The sequence below is a fragment of the Brassica napus genome, chromosome C6 (assembly GCF_020379485.1).
Source record: "Brassica napus cultivar Da-Ae chromosome C6, Da-Ae, whole genome shotgun sequence".
Taxonomy (NCBI): Eukaryota; Viridiplantae; Streptophyta; class Magnoliopsida; order Brassicales; family Brassicaceae; genus Brassica; species Brassica napus.
Window position 1 is genome coordinate 4,474,514 of NC_063449.1, and position 5,188 is coordinate 4,479,701.

Sequence of the window (5,188 nt, forward strand, 5' to 3'; positions counted from 1 at the left end):
CTCAGCATCCACTCTTGATTAGCCTATAAGACAACCAAAGCAAACCAGAGAACAAATGGTACATGCTATCAAAAGAAAGCCTATTGTTGTTGCTGAATGGAAGCGAAAAATTGTTGGATCTCAACAAGATGTGAGTGTTTGGGTTAGTCAAGCATTGATGTTATTTTATGTTCTAAGTTCTAGCAGCTATTGTCTTTGTTCTTGTCGCTATAAGAAAATCAAAGCTCTTGATCCAGAGGCCAAATTTAAGAATGCAAAACGGAGATTTCAAGAGGCTTACCAACAACATGAGAAGGGTTAGTCTTTCTCTTCTTGATATTTTTGATATTTTTACTCTTTCCAGTTTTTCAACTCTTGTTGCCTCTTTAATTTTCGATAGCCAAGAGACGGAGGACAATACAAGTACTGGAAATGATCCCAAATCAAAGAAAAGCCCAGAGACCGCTACTTAAGAGACCCGTGCGAAGATAGTACATGATGATGTTATTCTATAAAATTACTATGATGACCATTCACCGCTTATGATCAAAGTTAACATAGTGTTCATCGAGATTACTGATGATAATTTGTGTAATTCTAATATAGAAAACTTCATAAATTTGCTATGTCTTCTAGACAAAGAACAATTAAGATCTTCACCAATCAGCTAGGAACAATTTTAAAATTTTCAGGGTTATAAACATTTTATAAAAGAAAATACTCGTAAATAACAATTTTGAAAATCTATATTCAGTTATTACTTCTTGAAATTTTGAAAATCCATAACAGTTGAGATTTGTTTATTTTAGGTTAATTCAAAGAGTCATTTATATTGTATCTTGATTTGTTGGGATTTTTGGAAGAAGTGACAAAATGGTGAGGGGAAGCAGCCGGTAAACCTAAACATATCTAATCTATTAAAACAGAATCGTACTTTTTATCTACTTAAATAAGTTGTCATTTAAATTTGGACTTATTCACTTCTCATTAGAAAAAATGTAACATTCATTATTATTAGATTAACATTACAGAATAACTTCCCCCTCTAATTATAAAGATTCGTCGACTACCTGTAATACACTAACGTAGTTATATTTGAACCTACACACCTTCATAAGTTCATCAAGCATGAATAAATTAAATTTGAATCTTTCACAGTTCATTAATACAACTGTGTCTAATCCTTTACAGTATATTATAATTAATACAAACATTTACACAATATGTATACATATATGTCATTTGTTTTTTGATTTTTTTACATCTAGAGGCACTTTCTCACATTCAAATTACACTACAAGACACTTATCACTTGAGACACATTTTTTTTTGTCAAAAAGACTCTTATGATCATAAACTAAAGAGAATCTCTCTCCTCTTCTTATTTTATTTTATTATTTTTCTTATTCTACTTTATGTATTTATTTACTTTTATCTCAAGTTTTATAATATATTAAACAAAAATAATTGTCATAATAAACTATATATAAAATTATCTATCTTTTAAGATCCATGTTCATATATATATTATATATATTAATGTGTAAACAAAATGTGGACGTAGACACGAAAGCGTGGATAACAGAATTATAAATTATAAATTAGTTGTGAACATGAACATCTTAACAGAATTATAAACTAGTTGTGGACATGGACAATATTCATTCGATTTCATTCATCATCTCGGGATCTAAATTCAATTCTAATCAAAATTACATCCATCCACATCATGACAAAGCCCAAATTCCTTAGATCAGAAATCTCTGACATGCAAGATCTATTACTCTCCGACAAAAGGTAAACGCTTCTTCGATTTTTCTCTCCGCTCATACTCACAATATCATTTCTTTCCCATCTTGATTGAAGTTTAACTGCAGATAATTTATCAATTGAGCTGAAGAAGCCAAGTGTTTGTATTGGAGATAACAGAGTCCGTGTCCATATTTTACGGTATAATTTTAGTAACATGAGTCTATGTCCACGTATTGTTGTATAGTTTTATGGAATCAAAACAGAGAGTTTGTCCATTTATCTACTATAAACACATTAACATCACATATTCACACATTACTCATCACTCATCTACACATCATCCGTCCACAAATCACCCAACCACACATGACTCGTCCACAAATCATCCATCCACAACTGTCCTTTCCATTAAGGGCAAAATTGTCCACAATCTGTTGCTGGCCCACAACAAAGTGTGTCACATGTAAGAAGTGTCTATAGGTGTAATAGAAAGTCAAAAAGTGTTTCTTAGTGTAATCAACTCCTCTTCTCATTGTCTCCATATTTGAATCTATGGAAGTAGAGTAGGTCCTCATTAGAATTAATCTGATCTGTAGACATTTGTTTCTTCTTCTCCATGACTTCTCTTCGTCATGAATTAAAAGATATATTTTGGTTCTCTGCAAAGAGAAATGAAAACAGATTCATAACATTTATCATTCATGCATATTAGAAAAACTCAAAAACCTGAATCATTACCTCATAGAAAATATCCTAATTTATTCTATAGAGTAGATGTATAAAATAGAATTATAAACATTTCCATATGAAATGACGAATAGTTTAACTTTTTCTTCAACTTAGATTTTAACAATCTTAACTAGAACAAACAATAGTTTTTCTAATATTATGCTAAACATTTTTTTAAAAAACAAATTTATTTCATCTTCCTACAGTTTTTAAAACTCTAACAAATTTATCTAACATAACCAAATCATTTCCTAAAATTATGCTAACAAAAATAACAGAAACATTTTCTTTAGAATCACGATGAACTTTAGATAACTAACTTAATATTGTTAGAATTACTATCAACCAGAGAATCTTTTGTAAATCTAACCTAAACAAACGATAATAACAAGAGATCAAGATTTATTAAACATTTACCCTATCTCATAATAGGTTATATAACAAATTTAATTTTTTTTATGTTTAATATGATCAAGATTTAATTATTTTCATTTTATCAAGATTTAGATCAAGATTTTATCATTTTATTGACAAAAACGTAACTGATTTGCGTTTTTGAAAATATAGTAAATATATAACTTTACGTTTTTGAAAATATAGTAAGTTCATATATATCCAACTAAACATTTTCAAAATAAAGTTTTATCTTTTTTGCAAAGTAGAAATTTTAATATTGTTTAATAAATATGATGTCCAACTGCATACATAATGATAATTTTACATAATCAACTATGGTTTAAAATCCATTTAAATAATATAATTTATTTATTTAGAGTCCTACTTATATCTATTGATAAAAGGTTGTCATTTAAATTTTGGACATATACACTTTCCCGTTAATGTTAGACTAGATTGGATATCAAATATATAAATCTGAAAATTATGTTACACTAATTCATTTTGCTTACCAATTGTTTGGGAATCAACAAACATGACCGATATTCTTACCAAATGACATTTAGTTTCCACATACAAAAATATCTATCTCTAAATATAAAATACACAATACAATATAGTATACTTGAAATCATTTCATTATGTATCTTTACATTTCTCACTCCTACGTAAACTAATTCGAACCTTTTATTTATTAAGATTTTAATGTATGGAATGGTAATTAAAAACCGGTACTATAGGGAATTGTTTTAACTAAGTCATTGAATATTTTTTGTACATATAAATTAATCTATTGGTAGAATATAAGGTTAGATGCCGTTTTAAAATATTCAATATTTCGAGTATGAAATGTTTACATTATGTTTTTGAAAAAGATTTACTGGAAAAAATCCATCCTAATATTCTTATACAAAACAAAATTATTATAAAAAACAAAATAATATTTACTGACACAACAAATATGTAACTGAACTACAAGCCACGAATTTTAGATTAAAATCAAATTTCAATTTAAAGAAACTGTAAAAAATTTATAACACCATTTTATAAAAAAAAATCCCGCGTTAAAACGTGGGTTAGAATCTAGTTGCAATTAATCGACAGATCTTCGGTTTTATAACATGTTTGTAAGTTAAAAATTTTTATTAAATTTAAGGGGCCAGATTTTTTAAATTCAAGGCCGGCTCATTTTTACCTTTATTAATGTTTTTCTTTTAATACTGAGCTATCCTGTAATTTCTCTGCATGCATGCAGCGTTAATATGAAATTGGTCAAAAACAGTATATTGTTCTGATAGTGGCATTTACATTTGGTTCACGATGATGTTATATTGATTACAATTGCAAAATTTCTAAATTCAATTGATGATAAAAAATAAAATAAAGTCAAGATAGCTTTTGATTAGCACAAGTTGATTAAGGATATGTATGAGTAATTTAATAGCTAAATTAATCTCAAATAAATGGTAAAGCAAGAAGTTAACATGTCAATAAATGGTAACCCATTACTTTATTTTGATGACTCTGATCCTATTAAGAAAAAACCAAGGTTTTGAATGGTAACATAGCGATAAGAAACTAAGGTTTTGAATGGTAAGATCTTACGGATTTTAATATGGCTATGATTGGAAAGGAGTTTTGGCGGTTAATAGAGAAACTAAACACTTTACTTTCAAAAGTTCTCAAAGGACGGTACTGAAGGAATGCATTAAACCTGGAACTAATTCGATCAGACTCACCATCATATGGATGACGCAGTATTGTCTTTGCTAGATCTCTGGTTAGCAAAAGACTAATCAAAAGGGTAGGAAAAAGATCTTCTATCTCAGTATGGAATGATCTTTGGTTCCTAACCACTCGCCCGTGATCAGTAAATAGTAATCAACACAACCTTTACCCTGACCTTGCAGTGGACGCTCTCATCAATGCAACAACGAGAACATAGAATCTGCATACAATTCAGTATTTGGTGGATCCTCGTGAAGATCGAAGAATGGCCAGCTTAAAGTGTGCTTGTCCCATGGCTATGTTGAACTCAATTATATAATCGTGCAGGGATTAGATTCCCCTGAGAAAGATGAGACTTGTAACAACCTCAGTCCTGCATAGGACCAGACGGACGTCCTACACGGACAAGCGTAGTCAAGGATCATATTAAAACATCGATCATAATCCATAGGAGTGGTCGAGATGTCAGGTCAGGAGTATGGGTAGCTCATACAACCAAAACAAGGTCTCTTGTAGCTCAGAAGAAGTGTAGTCATCTTAGAGTTAGATTAGGTAGTTGATGTTAGCTTAGAGTGTAGTAGTCTAGATCGGGCCAACTAGGTAA